Source organism: Temnothorax longispinosus, chromosome 8 (genome assembly GCF_030848805.1).
Source record: "Temnothorax longispinosus isolate EJ_2023e chromosome 8, Tlon_JGU_v1, whole genome shotgun sequence".
NCBI classification, from domain to species: Eukaryota; Metazoa; Arthropoda; class Insecta; order Hymenoptera; family Formicidae; genus Temnothorax; species Temnothorax longispinosus.
In genome coordinates this window covers 12,456,561-12,479,030 of record NC_092365.1, presented here as the reverse complement: position 1 = coordinate 12,479,030, position 22,470 = coordinate 12,456,561, and the positions used below count along the sequence as shown (strand labels likewise).

Here is a 22,470-nt window from a genome sequence, read left to right as displayed (position 1 = left end):
GGAGGTGGCTCTCGCGCGTGTGAGAGTCTCGTAGTGATCGTTGCCGGTTAAGTTCGTGCCATTTGTAATTGAATATCCGTGCGTTTCATCGGGATTAATGGCCCACGATTGTGTCGCGTTTACGGGTGAGACCATTCGTGCGTCTCGGGGGGAGTGAAGATCCCCAGCGTCGTCGCGGTAGATCGTAAGGAAATTGCGCTCATTTAGACGTAGACGTTTCGAGTATTTCGCGTTTGACCGTCCGGGTAGAATCCGCTGCAATTTATGTCGGGGAATAGTCTTGTACGAATTCGATCGGGATTGCCGTGCAGTTCAGCGACGGAATGAGTATCGCGCTCGTGGGGTGACACGTGGCGCGTACTCGAATTCTGCTTGTTCGCCGTGGAACACGCTTACCTTCCACTTGTTATATGCATTAAAATGAAATATAATTTTATGTTCCTTGTTACTCGAGTGTGTTGATTGCGCTACGCTCCCTCTCCTATTCCAACCGCGATTAATCAAAGAAGCCCACGCCTGAGAATACTGCGATCTCGTGTATCGTGGTGCGAGGAATCGCACCTGGCGCCCAACATTACATCATAAAAATACTCAGTCGAGCTACCATCTGGGTTTTGGAGAGGAATATCGCGAATTATAAAGAGATCTCTAGTGAAGAAAGCGACGGCGCGCTCCTCCACAGCCGGCGAGACCGTGAGGACATCGTCGTTGTCGTCACAGTGTATAAAGGACCTTTTACGTGTATAAAGGACTGAAGGGTAAAAATTAACATAAAACTCCGTCGAAAATAATATATATTTTAAGTTTTGGTCCATTTAGACATTTTTTTCTTTGCGAGGTTGTGTTTCGGCGTCTTTAAATTTTCTTGATGCACATATTGCCTCATTCTTAAACGAATATAGTATAATATAGAATACGACAAAATTTCGGATGCATGCTCCATGCAAGAAAAGGCAAACTTGTATGTAGACAACGCTTCATCCACCGTTAAATTGAAAACATCTTTGCAAGATGCATATTTGACAAAGCATGCTTCTACGTAATAAATTAGGGTAAATATGCAGAATTGTGGCTTCCTCACCGATTTCGTTAAACTTAGGCTTAATCGACGCGTTTTTGCGTGAAATGAAAGAATCTCGCAGAAAAAAGTGTCGCTCTGCTCCGCGAAGCGAGATATTAACAGTTAAAGTTGACGATTATCAGGTTATGAGACCTGTCATACCGACAAGATATAGCGACTACGAACATGCCCCGTGGCCACATGCGCATGCTCCGTGGCCGCACGCGCATGCTCCGTAGCGACATATGTAGTGTACTTCGACGCGTCTTACTTAAATAAATATCTTGTCATTTACAACTTGCACATCTTAAGGTGGAAGCACATAAAATTGCAGGAGCCATGAGCAGAAAGCAGAAGCCATATGCGCATGCGCTATGTTATCTGTAGAGCTCTAACAGATACCATAGCGCATGCGCATATGGCTTCTGCATTCGTGCTCATGGCTCCTGCAATTTTATGTGCTTCCACTTTTAATCTTACAATGGCATACTCAGTCCAGCAATTAAACAATAATCCGTGGCTTGCGATTCAGGACATCATTGGCAATGCAAATACGTGGCCGAAATTTATACGGCAAATGTTCTGGGATAAAAATTTTACGAATCATAACCAAATGATTATTGTCAATTTTGTACATATAAATGGGGTATCGGAAGAAATTTTGCATGATGTATTAGCTTTCACGCTAAAAAATGCATACACAGCTGAGAGGAAGCGCAATATTGAGTATAGATATCGATATTTAAATCATGAGGTAATTCTTTCAATATTAATTGATAACTATAGCAAACAAGTATATTGTTTTTTATTTTTTGTAGCAATTGGGACAAATGCGACGCAGCCGTGTGTATAGTTACAGCCTTTTCGATAGAGAAATGTTAGATCTTAATATGAATCCAATAATAAATAATTAAAATTGAATGTATTATTTTGAAGTTGTAATTTTTATTAAAGCAGATATTTTGTATTTAACTATTTAAAGCGCGTCATTAACCTATGTAAGTTAGTGACGCGCTTTAAAAGTATTTAATTGTTTAAAGCGCGTCACTAATCTATACGCCGAAAGAATATCATTTCGAATTATGTTACACTTCTGACTTACCAACACGGAAAAAACAAACATGGTTGAATTAACAAGATGCGTTTTGTTAAGCAATTTTTGGTTGAAATAAACTGAATTTCTGGTTATTATAATCAAATATTCTGGTACGCAACCAGAATGTTTGGGTATGATACCGTTTAGAATTTGGTTAGTGCATTTGTAGTAATAATATACAAGTATCTAGTTATTATAACTACAAGGGAAGAAGAGCATAGTTGGATTAACGTGACATGTAATTGATTAAAGGAGTATTGGTGGAATATTAAACATAATTTCTGGTTATCGTAATCATACATGTCACGTTAATCCAATAGTTCGGTTCACGTGTGTCTAGTAATAACATTCAAATGTCTGGTTATTTTGACCTATTGTGTTAGAAACTGAAGCTCGCGCGAAACTATTTTCTTTTGTTTTTCAACCGCCTCGACGCGCGACATCCCAATCTCGGAGCGCGACGTTGTTGCGTTCACGATAGCGTGACGTGATTGCGTTTGTGCGATCATCCCTTCGAAGCGTGATTGCGTTTGTGCGGCCATCTCTTCACCGCGGTGAGCGGCGGCGTCAACGACGACGACGACGGCGACAATGACTGTCGCAGTGACGATGATTAAATCGCGCGGACAGTATCGGTACCGGCGGACTCGCGGCGATTCCCGCGTTCTTTCTCGCTCTCCGCGAAACGCGACCTCGAAGGAAACGATATCCCCGTCCCCGTAGCGAGGCGATGTGTGTTGACGTGCGCGAGTGAGACCACCTCTCCCCGCGTATTGTTTTTGTCTCTTTTTCGCGAACGAGGGACCCGCGCGAACAAGGGACCCGCGCGGGTGGATCGTCTTCTGGAGTGGCGGCGACGAGAACAACGTGTATGCGCGCGGCCACGACAACGACGGCGACGGCGACGTGCGACGGCGACGTGCGACGTGTAGCACCCCCGCGGCCTTCGTTTCGTCCGCGTATATCTGTGCGAGACAATATACAGCTTAGTGCATTAATAAGATGGATACGAAGACGCGTGATTTACTTCGTGAGTGGGGTTATGAAGACTACATTGAAATCTTTAAAGGTTTGTATAGTTTGATATAACTTGTCACGACTTTTTCACTCCCGGAGCGGTCCAGGGCGTGTGCCGGATCAAAAGGATAAAGGAGAGCGGGATGATAGGCCTCTCCGGGGATTCTCTCGCACCTCCGACACTCCACGAAACGATTTTAATGTTGGGCGCCAGACGCGTGAATTCGCGTCCGCGATATCGCAAAAAACCAAAACGAGACGCAAAACGAAGTGTGTGGATGTGCGAGGAATCGGCTAGCTCGACCTAAAAGCGGGGCGGGGTTGATGAAGGGCGGCGCGACACGTAAATTAGTAACTCAATCCGTTAACAATAAGGAGTAACATTTATTGTATAATAACTCTCAAGAAAATCATAATGAGTGCCCATCCGGTTTCGATTAATCGCAAAACAAATCCAGTAAATAGTAGCTGACGCGGGCGTCCAGATTTAATAAACAGAAATAGTAACAACTCGGACGTTAGAAATTACGGAGTCTCACTTTTGTTTAATATAAACGCGCGGAAGGTGCTTTTCTCGAACAACGAATAATAACAATAGAAAACTCAGCTCGCCAATAGTACGGAATAGCGGCCAAAGAAACGACCGCACTTGAAATAGTCGGAGTAATGCGAAATATAATGAGTAAGATATCGCGAAACAATGGTGCGTCACGCTCGGGGCGCGGGAGCACCGTATTCCCTTATAAAAATGTGCCCTTCATTGCCATTAAAAAATGCCATTGAATTCCCATTGTTCCAGACGCAATGGAAATGAAGGCATTTTTGCCAAAGATAAAAAGTTCCACACAAAATCCCATTGGTATTGCTATTGGTATTGCCACTGGTTTTGCCGTTGGTATTGCCATTGGTATTGCCATTAGCATTGCCATTGGTATTAACACTGGCAATACCAATGGAATTTTGTGTGGAAATTTTTATGTTTGGCAAAAATGCCTTTATTTCCATTGCGTCTGAAACAATAAGAATTCAATGGCATTTTAATAAATGGTACTATTTTGTCTTTAATATAAATGCCTTCATTTCCCATTACCTTTGGTTCAACAGACAATCTAATAGGAGCTCTTGCCTTAGGCGACTAGCGCCTGAAAATATCTGCCTCGGTGTCCCGTAGGGGGTCTCATACATATACCAGTCCGTCCCGAACCTTGAATTTGAAAGAATGCATGAACGATGCGACGCCTAGCGCCGTCGATGCAAACTGCCGGTAATACAGTTACCGCGCGGGCGTGATGATGATGCATGTACCACTGGTGGCGCGAACCGCCACATTTACCATTGACGAATTTCCATTACAATTCACACTAAACAAATTAGCTGAAGGTAGAAAAATTCCATACAAATTTTATCCTTCATGAGTCATTGGCAGTTTCCATTACGCCTGTATGGAAAAGGTTGTCATTCGAATCTTGCCATTGTGTTTCCATTCATCTTATTGCCACTCAATATTTTCCATTAACTTTTCCATATAATTCGCATTGCAAGTTCCATACACAAGTTTTAACCTTCATAAGCCATTAGCAGTTTCCATTACGCCTGTATGGAAAAAGTTGTCATTCGAATCTTGCCATTGCGTTTCCATTCATCTTATTGCCACTCAATATTTTCCATTAACTTTTCCATATAATTCGCATTGCAACTGTAGGGCAACCATACATTCCCACTGACCGCCATTGAGCACTCAAGGGCACATTTTTATAAGGGTTCCGACCGTATGGGAATTCCGTCGCCAAGTTATCAAAATCTCACGTAAATAACGCTGATCGGGTGCAACAAGGAGGCGCCGATACATTCGACAAGATGAAAAATACTATAACTAACCTAACACGAATAACATCCTAAGGCAATTAGCCAGCATGAACGGCATGTTAACGCGATTAATGTGCCGACGCGGACGACATTTCAACGCAAGTAATATTTGGTAATTCGATACGCCGTGAACACCGTGTGCGCGGGGCGCGACCACGAGCGCGGACATTACACGAAAACGGGTTCGCATTACAGGCTTTCGCCAACGAATCTATCGCGATCTCCAGAGGCTCGCCCTAACGTCTTTATCACGATTCCGCGGCCACGATACCATCCCGAGGCCCTTCGCTCTTGCTGTCGATCGCCATTCTATACTCGGTTCCAAGGAACCGTACGTGTCGCGGTATTACAAACGTTTTCCCGAGCGAGAGCGCGTACCGGAGGACGGCGTCGTGGCTTTACATTTTGATACTACTTGCGGGCAACCTCACCGGTGTAACGCCTTCTCCTGGGACTCCTCGCCGTTACCTCGTACTCAATCGTCGAAGGTGAAAAACTGACTCCCGATTCGGGGCGGCTATCGCGGAGCTTAATGTAACGTGTTCGGACTCGCCGACGGACGACCAGAGAGTGTCTCGCTAAATCCGCTCGATTGCGGAATCGATGCGGCACCCCCTTCCGTAGGGGCGCGCCGACCAATCGGGAGCGAGCTTGCAAGCTCGCGCGATATCTCAACGCAGGTTCGTCGCAAGGGGATCCTTCGGGGGCGCGCAACGGTCCCTCGGCGGCGTAGCGACTCCTTCAATTTGTCCCTGGGCAGCGGACTGGACTTCGTTCTGGCCGGTGTGTCCCCGGTTTGACCTCGGGGCGGTGATCAGCTACCCCGCGGGCCGGTATTTCGTGGAGGCAAATTGCTGAGGACAGGTTTTCCCCAGGCGCCTGCCCTTATGAAAATGTGCCCTTGAGTGCTCAATGGCGGTCAGTGGGAATGTATGGTTGCCCTACAGTTGCAATGCGAACTATATGGAAAAGTTAATGGAAAATATTGAGTGGCAATAAGATGAATGGAAACGCAATGGCAAGATTCGAATGACAACTTTTTCCATACAGGCGTAATGGAAACTGCTAATGGCTTATGAAGGTTAAAACTTGTGTATGGAACTTGCAATGCGAATTATATGGAAAAGTTAATGGAAAATATTGAGTGGCAATAAGATGAATGGAAACACAATGGCAAGATTCGAATGACAACCTTTTCCATACAGGCATAATGGAAATTGCCAATGACTCATGAAGGATAAAATTTGTATGGAATTTTTCTACCTTCAGCCAATTTGTTCAGTGTGAATTGTAATGGAAATTCGTCAATGGTAAATGTGGCGGTTTGCGCCACCAGTGGTACATGCATCATCATCACGCCCGCGCGGTAACTGTATTACCGGCAGTTTGCATTGACGGCGCTAGGCGTCGCATCGTTTATGCATTCTCTCAAATTCAAGGTTCGGCACGGACTGGTATATGTATGAGACCTCCTACGGGACACCGAGGCAGATATTTTCAGGCGCTAGTTGCCTAAGGCAAGAGCTCCTATTAGATTGTCCGTTGAACCAAAGGCAATGGGAAATGAAGGCATTTATATCAAAGACAAAATAGTACCATTTATTAAAATGCCATTGACTTCTTATTGTTTCAGGCGCAATGGAAATAAAGGCATTTTTGCCAAAGATAAAAAGGAGGAGGGTCCCTAAGGCCTGTTTTCGGCACCCCTTCAAAATTGGGCCAAAATGGCTGGAATCACTTCCTTATACCCTTGGAAGTAATATTTAGTCAATTCCAGCCTAAACGGAAGTATTTAGAGTGTATACTTCAAGTATACATGGTGCATCAGCGCGCCCGTATCAAGCATTTTTTGGAAAACTAAGCGTTATTGAGAAAAATGTTTCAGATAAAAGTTGTATGGTTTCAAGGGGGACATAAGATGGTGTCATTGGTTTGACCTTGGATAGTCATTTCATCAGACTCACCTTAACCAAGCACCCCAAAAGGTGAGAGGCAAGGGGACTCACCTTAATCAAACACCCCAAAAGGTGAGAGGCAAGGGGACTCACTTTTTTAATCTAGCACCCCAAAAAGTGACAGACAAGGGGACTCACGTAAATCCAACACCCCACTCTACGTGGCTTCTTAAAGGAAGATTACGTTTACGATTTTACTGTTCACGTGTGGAGAATCAACAAGAATGAATAATATGATTTCAATCTCGGATCTCCTTAAGTAACGTTTCTACAAATCTATCTGTAAGAAGCCTCATAACTCGCAAAGTACTTAATGAAAAATGACTTAGTTATGAGTGTTTTGGAAAGCTCTCGAAATAAGCTACAATTAAAGATATGTAAAAAAATAGGGGGTTCTATATAAAATATTGAAATCGACATTCACGTGACCTTCAAATGACTATCCAAGGTCAAACCAATGACACCATCTTATGTCCCCCTTGAAACCATACAACTTTTATCTGAAACATTTTTCTCAAAAACGCTTAGTTTTCCAAAAAAATGCTTGATACGGGCGCGCTGATGCACCATGTATACTTGAAGTATACACTCTAAATACTTCCGTTTAGGCTGGAATTGACTAAATATTACTTCCAAGGGTATAAGGAAGTGATTCCAGCCATTTTGGTTCAATTTTGAAGGGGTGCCGAAAACAGGCCTTAGGGACCCTCCTCCTTTCCACACAAAATCCCATTGGTATTGCCAGTGTTAATACCAATGGCAATACTAATGGCAATACCAATGGCAATATCAACGGCAAAACCAGTGGCAATACCAATAGCAATACCAATGGGATTTTGTGTGGAACTTTTTATCTTTGGCAAAAATGCCTTTATTTCTATTGCGTCTGGAACAATGGGAATTCAATGGCATTTTTTAATGGCAATGAAGGGCACATTTTCATAAGGGTGGGGCCTCGCTATCGGCGGCCTTGTCCATCGCTGCCTCACGTGCCGCACGCCTGCCGCGTTGCTCTCACCGCCCGTGATCCCGGTGGTTTCCGCTTTCGCCACCTCTCCTCGGTCCTTGATCCTCCCGGACCCCTTCCGTTACGGGTACTCCCTCGAAGATTCGCCGTGGTGTGGGTGAGGCGCCGCGCGTATTACGATTACATAAAGAAAATAAATAATCAGATTGCAGAAATAATATTAATATTCGGCCCCTGGAGATCCCGTCGTCGCCTCTCTGGCTCGTCCCTGGGCGCGAAATTCCGCGCCTTGTGACGGCGGCGAGGCGCTGCCACGAAGCGGCAGGCCGCAACGTCACAAACTATTACGAGATTCGGTTTCGGATGCTATTTATGGTGTAAATTATACATTGGCTTATTATAATACAATAGCGTGGTACTGAGCAGTCTAATGTTGCATACTGTATTATATTATTAAATTAAGGCTATTGATTTTGTAGCCAACGAAATTAATTATGAAGCTATAAGAATTATGAAGGCATCCGATTTTCAGCATATAATACCGAAGGCAGGGCCTAGAGCCAAATTTTGTGATAAACTTGAGAGTCATAAGCTTGATCCATTATTTATCAACAAAGGTATGTTGTAAAGATTTTAGTGGCACCTAGAAAATCATAAGAATATTAACATATCTACCAATTTCTTTACCGTTGGATAACTCTATCTTTCGGTTAACCTCATTCTTCATCTCTTTCTAACTGCCCCCTTAGAAAGAGATGAAAAGTGAGGTTAACCGAAGAATAGAGTTATCCGACGGTGAAGAAATTGGCTATAAAATATCTTAAGTTTTCCTAGAATATTTATGACAATTATCTTAAATATTTTTAGATATCAACAGGTTCAGCGTCACGTTTCTATACAGTGCTTATGAATGACTCAGAGACAACAGATATAACAGATGAAGTTTGTCCCTCTACTTCAAATAGCGAACCTACTATTATTTTTGATAACATTGTTATAATAATATAGAAATAAACTTTGTTCAGCGATTATTAAACATGAGCTGAGTGATGATGAAAACAAAAAGTAAGTTATTTTTTCCCATGTTTTAAAGAATTGATACACAAAAACATTTATCGTTTTTCTGTAATATAAAATTGATTACTTCAATCTGCATTCTGTAATAATTGTTATTATTGTACTACTGTATTTTTTTGTTATATTGTGCTGTACTATTGCTTCAATAGTAGTAATGTAATGTATTTATGTGTTAGAATAACCCACAAACGATTTGAAGAAATAGCCTCGCAAATACAAAGCGCCATTCCCGGAGAAGTTCAGGTTTGTAATCCAGCTTTCCATTGCACCTAACTGGAATATTTAATTTATTAGCAAATTCTTAGCATTTCTAATTTATTATTTACAGTTAAAAAATGATAGTTAAAAAATTGGCAAAAATGTAAGATGTACAGATATATAACACTTCTAAGACGGAGATGTATGTTTAGCTCGATTGTTGGTTTAAATGCTAAACTTTTACATACTTATTTTTACAGGAGGCATATTACATTTCATATAAAAGATATTCAACGGGAAAAAAAGTAAATGCCAAAAATAAACTGTACAAGTATACAAATTATCTTAAACATTTACGCGTAAGTGAATTGAGGCAAAAAAGGAAGAGAGACTCGACAGATTCTGATGAATCAGGTATGATTAATGTATAAATTACTGACGTATAAAGTAAAGTGACTGAATCAATTCAAAATCCTTCGAAATAGCGGACAATTTCAAATATTTGAAATTAATAATTCGTAAAATAAAAGCAATACATACATATTATTTTTCATAGCTGTAAATAGTGTCAATGTAAACGACGATTTGCTTGGAAAGCTTGAGTGGCTTTATTGTCATAAAGATCCATACGAAGAAGTGAAAGAAAAATAGGATGCGACTCACGAAGTAAGATTAGCACAGCTACGACGAGAAACGGGTATTGTATATGATTATATCATAAAATATGGTGCTCTTCAACTGACAACTGGCTACAAATTAGTAAGTTTCTATATAAGTGCGGAAATCTGCAACAATAGAGAGATGTTACTTTAGGATAATTAAAGAATAGTTTTTCATTATTCTTTTTCCTTTTTCAGCTTCTAGCCGATTTTAAGAAATTATATCCTGATTACGATACGCGAATGTGGAGTAAATGGACGGAGTTTGCAAGGAAAGTGTTGTGCCGTAAACGGGGAGTGTTCCGGCACAGGATTCGAGGATACCGGGTCGGAGAATAAGTCGTCACGATGTGTATTACAATTGAGCCAAATATATTTCTCTTCAATATTTTACAACAGTTCTTTATTCTAGTTATGATACTCGCGAAGTTACGATCTTTGATATACGTGACGCACGTTATTATTTCATGATTGACTGACACTGCCCGCCGCTCGTCGGAAAGGCGGGCGCTTTATCCGCTCGGTGTGGCTGACTTGGTTGTCAGCGTTTTTGATACCTCGATCAAAGGTCTAACGGACAAGTGATGTCCGGGATGATCATATTTGGTCATTTCCGAGACTTGTGCAGATTTTCGCGTCAACGGTCTTCGTCGCTAGGGTCGGATTTCGTATCAAGGGCACTTGGTGTTGCCAAGTGCATTAATTATTCCTAACTACGTTGTGCGCTCACAACAAAAGCATCATTACTATTGTCTTTGGAAGGTGGCATTATTATATATATCTATATAGAAGGATTTTGAAACAATATATTACTTATTGCTAGATATTAAGTATATAAGTATTAAGTACATAAGATTACACATCTCACATTGCAAATGTGTTTAATTTGTTTGTTTTTAATATGATTGGTACTTTTCCTTATCTCCTGTTAACCTTTATTATTAAAAAATTTACTTTGCTTTTTTAAATAATTGTCACTTAAATCTTTTCTTAAAATTGGGACATCTCTTTAGTCCAGTTCCTGTGCCACTAACAAATGGAAAGAGATGGAAACCTACTACCCAGGAAATGATAGATGGATTCATTTTTCATGTGAAGGTAAATTATTTGAAACTGTATACTTGCGACAAACATTAACAAAGATGTTTGTTTATTTTTTATTTATTTCATTTTATTTAATGTTTGTATTTGTCCTTTTACAAAGTTATTCTATTCAGGTAATGAATGATTTTGTGCCAAATGTAGAACGAATTAGAAGCAGAGCTCAACACATGAAAACAAAAATTCAACCACTTGTTATCGCTGTCAGACCTACTGTATCACTGTGCAAGGATTTTTATGTAGTAATTGATAAGAACTATTATAGATTTGATAACATTCGCACGGCAGTGGATGTATGTTTTAAATGCGTACATGCTTTGCATGCCGAATATTCTCCTCTGAGTGAGGCTATCTGGTATTTTTTGCAATTGGCATTGTATGACTTACGTACACAGTGGGACAAAACAATACCTCAAGTGAGTAAGCAATTAAAATGTTTATCCGGAAAATAAGATGTTTTTTAACTTGTTTCTTATGTAACAAGTTAATATTATAAGTTTAATATTACAAATTTTGGAAAAATTCATTATTTTATTTTTATGGCTTTGTTGATATATAGCATATACTCTATATAAATAACTTGAGTTGTCGTGAGAGAATTATTATATTTTATTTACTAGTTTATTTTATTTAGTATTCTTCGACAGTTTGTACAGAAGCAGTTATAGTTCCTTTTTCTTTAATTTGGTTAATGCAAGTTTTAATTTTAATACATGGTCATTGTGGTGAATGTTATCATGTCTCGCTGTATTATAAAAGATTGTAAGCATGATCCATTTCTGTCCGTTAAAGCACTCTATCTTCATATTCAAATGAGTCATCGATGGCATGTAAATAAGAAAATTATGTGTCAAGAAGAAAAATGTTGTAGAGATTTTAAAGGATGGCGTGCCTTTCGTAGACACTTGATTTTATTTTATAAAGTTCCCGCCCGAAATATCACATTCTACTAACAGATCTGAAACAAATCTTGATATTGATTGTGGTAGCATGCCTCATGATCAAGATATGAAGATAGTCGCTGTAGCTGATTGTCAGAATGCGATTAATAGTGATAATTCCGAAAACGATGAAAATATTTTGATTAGGGTACAAGACTTTGCTTTGTATTTCATAACTAAGCTTTATGCCACTCCAAGTCTTCCACGTAGTATTGTCAAAACATAGTGGATGAAACCCATGATCTTCTCAATAACATTTCGTCACTTTTAATACCTTCAATTAGAAACAATTTGGAAAATGTGATCTTGAGTGAAAATGTAATGACTGCGATAGAGAAAGGATTGGAAATTCTTAAAGAACCTTTTAGGAATATGGAAACAGAATACCAAAGACTGCAAAAATTGAAGAACAGTGGACATTATATAGAGGCAATAGATTATATAGTTAGAAGTCGCTTCGATGAGAAGCTCATTCAAGGTCATATTACAAAAGATACGTGCGATGTTAAAGCTAAGTTTATACCTATAAGGAAAGTTATGCAACAGTTCTTATCCTTTCCTGGAGTATTGGAAACTTCTCCATTATATGGATAGTGTGCAGAATGAGAAAGGAGGGTAAATGTTTACAATTAGGGCCTGACCTCCGATGACCTTGACCTTGACATATGTTGTCAAGGTCACCCTCCTGAGTGACCTTCAGAAGGTTTTAGTCGGGGGTCGCTTTTTATTAAAAAGTTATTAACAAAAAAAAGTTTGGCGACCTCACCGATTTCAATGACCTTGGTATATGTTGTCAAGGTCATGACCCCGAGTGACCTTCAGAAGGTTTTAGCCGTCGCTCGTTGTTCGTTAAAAAGTTATTAACAAAAAAAGTTTGGAAAATACGTAGTTTAGATGACGCGCTTTACAAATATTTAACTGTTTAAAGCGCGTCATTAATCTACATAGGTTAGATGACGCGCTTTGACAGTATTTAATTGTTTAAAGCGCGTCAACTAACCCATGCGTAAACCATTTCGGAGCTACCTCCCCCGAAAGCAGGGGGGGTGTGGGTGAACCTCGGTTTGCGTGGAAAGTGTATGCGTGAACTTTTCATGCGTGGAAAGTTAATATGCGAGATGCCACATGGGTTAGATGACGCGCTTTAAAAATATTCAACTGTTTAAAGCGCGTCATCTAACCCATGTAAGTATTCTCTGCTTTAACAAAAAGACTTCAATTTATCAACAATTTACTGCTTTAAATATTGTGTTTTGGTAAAGCAGCGACTTTCTCGCGAAATAAAGTATTCTCTGCTTTAAAGAAAAACGTAATATTAGTCGTTTATGCCTCTCAATACTTAAAATAACTGCCATATTTTCGAAACTTTTTTTGTTTATAATTTTTTAATAAGAAGCGACCCCCGACTAAAACCTTCTGAAGGTCACTCAGGAGGGTGACCTTGACAACATATGTCAAGGTCAAGGTCATCGGAGGTCAGGCCCTAATTGTAAACATTTACCGAAAGGAGTGCTTTTAAATTTTATTCAAGGTGAGATATGGCAAAATAAAATGCAACTTTATTATAAGAATAAAATCGTTATTTCTCTTTTTTTTTCTTTGATGACTTAGAAGTTAATACTCGGTTCTCATGCTACTGTTGGCAAAAACTTGGCCCTGTTTTCTATTCTAATACCATGTTTACCTCCTCAGTTTACTTCTCAATTGACTAACATTTTCCTTGCTTTACTGTTCCATTCTGCGGATAGAAGTCAATTTGATAATACTAGTGTCTTCGGTATTCTCGTAGATGAAATCAATTATTTACAGAAAGAGGGTTTGCATATTGAGACCGAGACAGGTGTTGTTCAAGTATTTTTTGCTTTAGGCCTAATCTTGGGAGACAATTTGGGGTTAAATTCAGCGTTAGATTTTGCAGGAGGCTTCAATGCCACATACTACTGTCGTTTATGCAAAATGTCACGAAATAAAGCTCATTCATGCTCCGTTGAAAAAGAAAATCTATTACAAACTGAAACAAATTACAATAATGACGTAGAAACTAAACATCTAACAGAGTGCGGCATCAAACAAAATAGTGTATGGAACAAAATAGATAATTTCCATATTACTTCTAATGCTGCGGTAGACAAAATGCATGATTTGGATGAGGGCGTATATAAATATGGAATTTCTCATATTTTGTATTATTACATAATTAACACAAAACAAATTTCTTTGTCCTGTCTAAATAAACGGCTGAAAGCATTTGATTATGGCTGCAATGACATAACAAACAAGCCACCTCCCATAATTGATGATGAAATAAGGAAAAAGGATTTAAAATTTTCGGCTAGTGAAATGAGTAATTTTATACTACTGTTTCCTTTTCTTCTTGGTGAAGATGTCCTTCATGATGATGTATGGCAATATTTCTTGATTCTTCGTAAGATACATGACATTGTTAATAATAAATCTCTTCAGAAGGAATGTACTGAGTTATTAGGAGTTCTAGTAGAAGAACACCATGAAAAATATCTTCACCTTTTCCATGATAATCTTAAATGTAAACACCACAATATGACTCATTATAAAACAATAATGAAAAAAGCGGGCCTTTGTCTCATTTGAGTGTTATGCGGTTTGAATAAAAAAATCGTCTACTTAAACTTGCTGCAAATGTAACTTGTTCCCGAAAAATATTACTCATACATTAGCCGTAAAAGAGCAGCTTAGTTTATGCCACAAATTTTTATCTACAGCAATATTATGTGAAAATCAGAAGATGGGGCCTATTCTTCGTACTGATCACATTTCTCAGATTCATGGATTTCATTCATTTAAATCTTCTTTACCCCCTAGTTTCATGAGAAAATGCATGGAAGTTGCCTGGGTACAGCATAAAGGTGTAACATACAAACATAATTTCTGTGTGGTTATCGATATTTTGGATAGTCTTCCTAAATTTGGTGTTATACTCAAAATTTTATGTAACGAGAACAATGATTTGTGTTTAATCTATAAAAATCTGTATACTATAGGATTTAACAAAAACCTTCATGGTTTTGAAGTTCAGGACACTATAGGTTTAACCGCTGTTAAGGTGCCTAATTTATTCAGTCCTTTCCCTGCAATTACAGCACGTTTGCCACTGATTGTGAGTGGCATTCTTTTAGTTACGACTAAGTTTGCCTTGTAAGCTTTATCAATTTATAAATTGATAAAGCTTACAAGGCAATTTATAAATTGATAAAGCTTATCAATATAGCTTATCTTATTGTAAGGTTTATCAATTTATATATTAAATTTAATTAGTTAACTGCGAACGGTTTCTGATTAATTCCATGCAACAATGTTTTATTATATTGTGTTGCGGCCCTAATTAAAATGTAATAATAAAATAAGAATAGTGTTAAGAAAGACCGAGAATAACAATAGGGAACGCGACCGCGAAAGCCCGAGAGAATTACGCAACGCCGAATCAGCAAAAGATGAGTTGCGCGATCGGCTCAGATACGATCGAGCAACTCAGCGATATTGAAGGACAAGACGAGGATTCAAAAGGAAGCGACAACAGGAGACGAGAGGGCAATCGGAGTCAGGGAGCAGAGCAGTAACGGGCATTCTTGTACGCAATAACTGTAAAACGGATTTAAGTAAAGTATCGTTTATTGAACGTGTCGTGTGATATAATCCTTCCCGCCTCCTCCGTGGAATAAAAGATCCCCGGTGTCCCTCTTCCAAAAAAGGGGCACAACAAATGGTGGCAGCGGTGGGATCCATTGGCAGGACGGGAACGGCAGCTGAAACAGAAAAATAAGTGAATCAGTGAGGCAGTGCAACATCCTCAACGGAGACACAGGCAGCCAGATTCAAAAACAACGGACAACACGGTAGCGGCCGACGAGGGACAAGCGAGCAGCGTAACCCGAGAAGGCGCCGACCTACCTCAACGGAGGCTCACCGACAGATAAGGCGGCACGAGCACCGACCAGCAATATGCGACTAGCGACCGTAATGTAAGTCGATTAAGCAAATTATGTAAAGCGCAATCACCGTAGATGTCGGAAAACAAAAATCCACCTGCGGAACTAAACCAATCGTGGCTCCATAGCGAGACGTCACGACGAGCGCGTAGAAATAGACCGTTAAGCCCCGTGCAAACGACCGAAGAAGTCGTAAGCGACAATCGCGAAACCGTGCGTAGAAATTTAGACGAATAAGGTAAACGCACCTATTTGCGTCCGTGCACCTATTTGCGTCCGAATCTGATTAAAAAATAATAAAATCAATTAATATCCACACTTATTGATTCATGAAGAATATTTATTCCATTCTATAGACAATATTCTATAATTGTGTCTATTTTAAAATGTGTTTCATTGAAATTAAAAAATTATAACACGGTTTCAATTTTCATAGTGCGCGCCGTGAGTGACCATCTGTGTATAAGCGTGCGCTGAGGGCAAATTCTTACTAGATCGGACGGTGAAAGTGACTGTCATTTTTATTGTTGTTGCGGATCCTGAGAAATAATCACGAGGTAAGTCCAAGTGTTTTAAGCAATCCAGCTCCACAAGCTGGCAGCGACTAGCAGCGACCGGTAGAGACTGCCGTGTGCTTGTTAGAACTCTCCGCTCCGCTCCGCGCGTAGCCTAGTAGCTCTTGTTGCAAATATCTCAAATAATATGAGATATTTCAAAAAATTCATAAGAACATTTTTTGTAGATATTTGTCTGCTCTACAACTTTGATCTCTACAAAAATTTCAAAATTCATCGTATTTGTGGAGAAAAACGAATTTGTTTATAAATTGTTAATAAAAAACATACTTAAAGATAGCGGAATATGGCGGAATTTGAATATGTTGTTCAGTATATTTTTCTGAACACAATGACGCAATAAAACCTTGTGTTGCAATTTTTTCTAGGTACCCCCCCTTTTTTCCGTATTTTGACTGGACTAGTTGTTCATCGAACAAAAAGTCTGGTTACATTAAGGTATTCCTTTCATGACACCAAAGTCTTAAGAATTAACTGATTTTTTGGTACGAGAAAGTTAAAATGCATATCTTTACGCCAGAAAAAAATTAAACCACATTACCGAACATATAAAGAAGAATTATGATTTTGAAAATTCGATATTTTATATGTGACGTTATCAAAAAAGTCTATTTTCCACATTTTAATGTAATAATTTGTTTATCAAATATTTTAAGATATTAAATATTAACTGCGCTACATATTCGCTAAACTCTATGCTTTCGATAGTGCCGATAAAAATACAGAGTTACCGAATATTTAAACAAAATATTTATGTTAAAAGTTGACTTAAAATGTTGTTTATAGATGAATATTTTTGTTATTTTATTATGTGGAATAGGGCGTTTGGTGTGTAGAATAACTTCCACAGTACTTGAGTATATGCACAGTTTAATATAAGTATTCGAGTTTTACAATACACGGCAGGACGGCCGGCTAACGGTCAGAACAATATGGCAGTAAAATTAGCTCTAAAGAAAAGCGCGGTACACGAGCGGAAACGAAGGTAAAGTAGAAAGTGCGCATGTATAAAACCGACGCGTCCTCTATAAGGAACTAAAAATTGAACTGAAAGTTGCTAGTGATTTTAACGTTATAGAGATAAACAGAAATTTGCAAAACTAAAATATAGACTCGTGTATTTTCACAATTTTTAATGGCAACTTTCAAGGAATTATTTGGCAACGCTGCAAGCTGTGCGCTCATGTCACACTTCAGTTCATCGCGTACGGTTTATTATCAGCTTTTATTTTCACAAATTGTCCCTTATTTTGCCCACATTACTCTTCACTTTATGTTTCTTATCACTCATTATTATTATAAAATCTCTCTTTGATAAAAAGAAAATGTCACAATATTCTTTAATTAATGAAATTGACACTTACATTGACACTTTATTGTTATCAACTTCACATTTTACGATCGGCGCCCTGAAAAGCGCAGCGTTGCTATATTGTTCTGACAGTAAAATTTACCAAAAAATGAAAAATTTATAAATACACATAATATTTTCACTTTTTTCTTATAATTAAACATAATAATCAATTATAACTTGATTTTATATAAGTTTAATGCAATATACAAGAGTTTGCTGAGGCCCTGCTTAAGCGCCTACAAAATACGCTCCTCCGTGAAAGGAATACCTTAATGAGATATTGTCATCGTATTACAATCAAACGTTTCGTTGTTACAATCCAATTTGTCCGGTTACTTCAACCAGAATGCGACTAACTAAATTTGTCTGGTTATTTTAATAAAAATTATGGATCGTTCATTTCTCACCAGACAGTCAGGTTGTTTCAACCAGATTTCCAATTAATTCAACCAATTTTTTTTTCCGTGAACCAAACAGTTGTCACGTGACCTCTTGCATGCGCGTGCGGCCACTGAGCATGCGCATATGGCCATAGGGCATGTTCGTAGTCGCTACATCTCGTCGGTATGACAGGTCTCATAACCTGATAGTCGTCAACTTTAACTGTTAATATCTCGCTTCGCGGGGCAGAGCGACACTTTTTCTGCCAGATTCTTTCGTTTCACGCAAAAACACATCGATTAAGCCTAAGTTCAACGAAATCGGTGAGGAAGCCACAATTCTGCATATTTACCCAAATTAGTTTAAAAAATCGTAAATTTAAGTGTATTAGTCCACCTCTTGATTTAATGTCGACCAATTCTGACACCGAAGATTCATGCAAAGAATCTAATCTTATAGCTTCTACACAAGTGGTGCAAGAATTGTAAATCTTTAATACCTGCTTGCATAAATAACCTGTAAAAATCATAAACAATGTGTTAGGAAACAATATTCTATTAGTCAAATTGCCACTAAATACTACTAAATACTGACAGTACCATGTTCAAAATCAGGACATAAGATGTCTTTTTAGCCATCATTTCGTAAGAATGTTTAAAAGATGTCTAAAAGATGTCTTTTAGACGTTTTATGTCCCGATTTTGGACATGCATGTTATTGTCACGTTCTGACTGTTATTGTTCGTCCGTTTTTTAGTCAATGCATTTAAGCAATTTACCAAGGATTTGGACAAGTCGTGTGAAGGATATTATTATTGTTGTTATTCGGGACCAAAAAGATATCTAAGTTTATAAACTTTGTAACGAGGATCACTTTTGTTTATCTGATTAAAATGAGGGTAATCAAAGTCGACAGGAACAGGTTTAAATAGAGGTGCGTTTTCTAATTGTTGCGATTGTCGGAGGAAGGAGAGAGGATCTTGATTAGAAATGACTGCTTGTTTAATCTGGAACCTAATCCTTTTGATTTAAGTTCGTTTGCCTCCCTTTTTCGTCATCTAACCCGGATCCTCGAAAATGAATTTTATAGCTTGCCACACTCTTCGTCAGCGCTCAAACTCTTTGTCAGCGCTCAGATCGGCAGCGTAAAGGCCAAATTCACTTTCGGGAATTAATAGTGATTCTAAGGATCAACCCCGTAATCGCCACGCTTTCGGCAGCAAAGGTACCTGCTTGCCACACTCTTCGTCAGCGCTCAGGACCAATCGCCACGCACTATGTCAGCGACAACTACGAGTCGAATCTTAGAAGTGATCGATTAAGAATTTGACACGAGATGAGATTCCAGATTTTGAGCTTATTCTTTTTCAAACTTATCTTACCTTTATTCTTAAAGTTTAATACAAGTAAGTTATGCGTGAGGCGCGGTCTTAAAATACGGGGACTAAGTCGCAAGATCGAGCGCGAATGCTCGTATTTAGAAGTACAGTCAGATGTAGGAACTGACTGTCTGGAATTGACTGAGATTTAGGAATGGCTGAGCAATTGAAATGCTAGAGCCGAAGGAGTATGTGGCTGAGCAATCGGAGTGCTAGAGCCGAAGGACTATGTGGCTGAGCAATTGAAATGCTAGAGCCGAAGGAATATATGTGTAAGGAATCGAAGCTCGGAACTATCTGACTCTTCGCGGCGTTTTTCCGCCCTATTTATACCCGAAAAAGACTGGAATTTCCCGCGCAAGATTCCCGCCCTTTTCCTACGCGTCTTAAGGGGGGAGGTATTCTAGAAGCTTCTAGAACATTCTAGAAGCGTAGTTTTGGGCCCCATCTGGCCCGCAGCCCTCCAAGGGTCATCCGATAAGATAAACATTTACAGGAAACTGAACGTACCCTCGGAACTCCGAGGCTAGCGTGCGTCGTCTAAGCGTTCGAATTTTCAACGTGTCGTCCGAAATTTAGTATAAAATTTCCGTACGTAACATTATCTGTAAATATAAATGTTGCATTCTACGATCTCAATGTATAAAAGTAATGCATGCATCAAAAAGGAATTCATAATCAAACTGATTCAAGAAATGGTGTTGATATAACACAAAGATACCCACGTATGTTAAGGATGTTACTTATGTCAAAATAACAAGATAAAGCTGAAATTTACAGAGATTGTGCACTTATATATCCCAAAAACCTGTGTTAAATTTGCGATCAATTGTTCGACCCGTTTCTGAGATATTTGCTTTAAAAGTTACAGAAATGGTATATATATAGATATACTTCCCATGTAAATATCATAATATGTATCTCTGCTTATGTACGGTAAAAATGAATGAAATTTTTATGATACACTTCTATGACATCAAAAATTGCAATTACGGTTTTTTAAAATTTTCTGGTTATATATTTTTTTTCAATTTTTTAATGATTTATTTAAACAAAAATAATATCAAGTACAAAAATGGGACAAAATTGCGATTTTTACGCTTTTTTTGTCCCAATGACCATGTTGTTTATGAATAATTTCTGAGATTAGCTCTACACTGTTTAATCAAGAAAACAAAATTATACTATATATAGCTATCTGACATACATCCTTAAGATGTTAAGTATACTGCATTCACGGAGACCGACCACGCTTGCACAGTTTTGGACAGAATAATGGCGACCAGGTAAGGGGACTTGACTCCTTTTGCTGACTGTAGCTGGATCTGGCCTGCAACCTGCACCCGTTTGGTGGCGTAAAGAGGGCAAAACCGGCGTTCCGTTAGGCGAGATTTGACCGAATGGGACGAAAACATGGTCGTTCTCTCCGTGAACGCAGTATAGTTAAGATGTTCAGTTTCAAAGAAAAATGAAAGTTAGGCCAAAAAACCTGTCACATAATATCTTATGCAGTCAAGGATCGGGGAGTGGGAATCATCATTATCGGAATAGCCTTCGAAAATGTCATCAGCTACCCAATCGTCATGTTATATAATTTTGTCTAATTTATTTCTAATTTTCCGTAGAAATTTAGCGCTTTGTGGTTTATATTTCTGTCCGTAAGCAGCCTTCAGGTCTTCTAACAAAACGAGAATGTGTAATGTCGGTTGATCAGTAACGGTGCAGTTTCCAAATTTCGGAGGTTTTATAATGCTGTATATTGCTAACAGTTTGTAGAGCTGCAAGAATGTCCCTTACGAAAAAAAACACCCTAAATAACACCCAAAAAACACCAAAAAAACATCAAAAAATAATAGTGTAATTTCGGATCCCCAAATAGCGTTTACACCATTTGAGCGTTAACGCCAAGAAAAACACCAAAAATGACACCGAAATTTTTGGTGTTTTTCTTGGCGTTAACGCTCAAATGGTGTAAACGCCATTTGGGGATCCGAAATTACGCTATTATTTTTTGGTGTTTTTTTTGGGTGTTTTTCTTGGCGTTGACGCTCAAATGGTGTAAACGCCATTGGGGTATCCAAAATTACGCTATTATTTTTTGGTGTTTTTTTGGGGTGTTTTTTAAGGTGTTATTTAGGGTGTTTTTTCATAAGGGTATATATTTCATAAAAAACGATATATATTATATGTATATATATATTATAAAATGCAAGGTTAAAACTTTGACTTATTATGAGGTCACATTATACATATAACTTCTAATTATACATAAATATAGATAAACCATACATACTCGTCACTGAGTAAAAATGGCGATCATGCGACTCTGACGCCGCGTCCATTTACCGACTTTGACTATAAACATACCAGATACATATATGTATATGTGCGACACCGAATATGCCTTCGCTTTGTGGTGTGTGTTGGCAGCATGTGGAGGAGATCGGGAGATGCGCTGGGCCTGTATTTCGTTCCTACCTACCGATAACTGTCGGTTTGATTAAGCGTCGTTGCGCAGGTTTCTCGTATCGTATAGAAGCTGCGCCAACATGGCCGACCAGGCCGACGCCGTTAACGGCACTGACGACGAACAGAATATGGCCCCTGCGCATGCGCTAGCAGCGCATCCCCTCCACATGCTATCAACGCACATCAAAGCAAAGGCACATCCGTGTGCTGTCGAGCGTCTAAATTATTAGTTCAAACAAATAATTAATGTAAAATAAATATTCAGTAAATGTTAAAAAAAAATTTTTTACAATGAATTGTACAATGTATAATTAATAAAAAATAAATATTTAAAAAAACATTTAAAAAATATCTGCTACTTAGGTATATATATATATATATATATATATATATATAATTCAAAGTTAGATA

The 22,470-nt window shown here is 38.7% G+C and overlaps 1 pseudogene; it reads left to right on the top strand.

Moving 5' to 3' along the window:
- The first annotated feature begins 8,898 nt into the window (after positions 1–8,898).
- LOC139818307 (uncharacterized) lies at positions 8,899–11,494 on the top strand (annotated as a pseudogene).
- Positions 11,495–22,470: the final 10,976 nt, after the last annotated feature.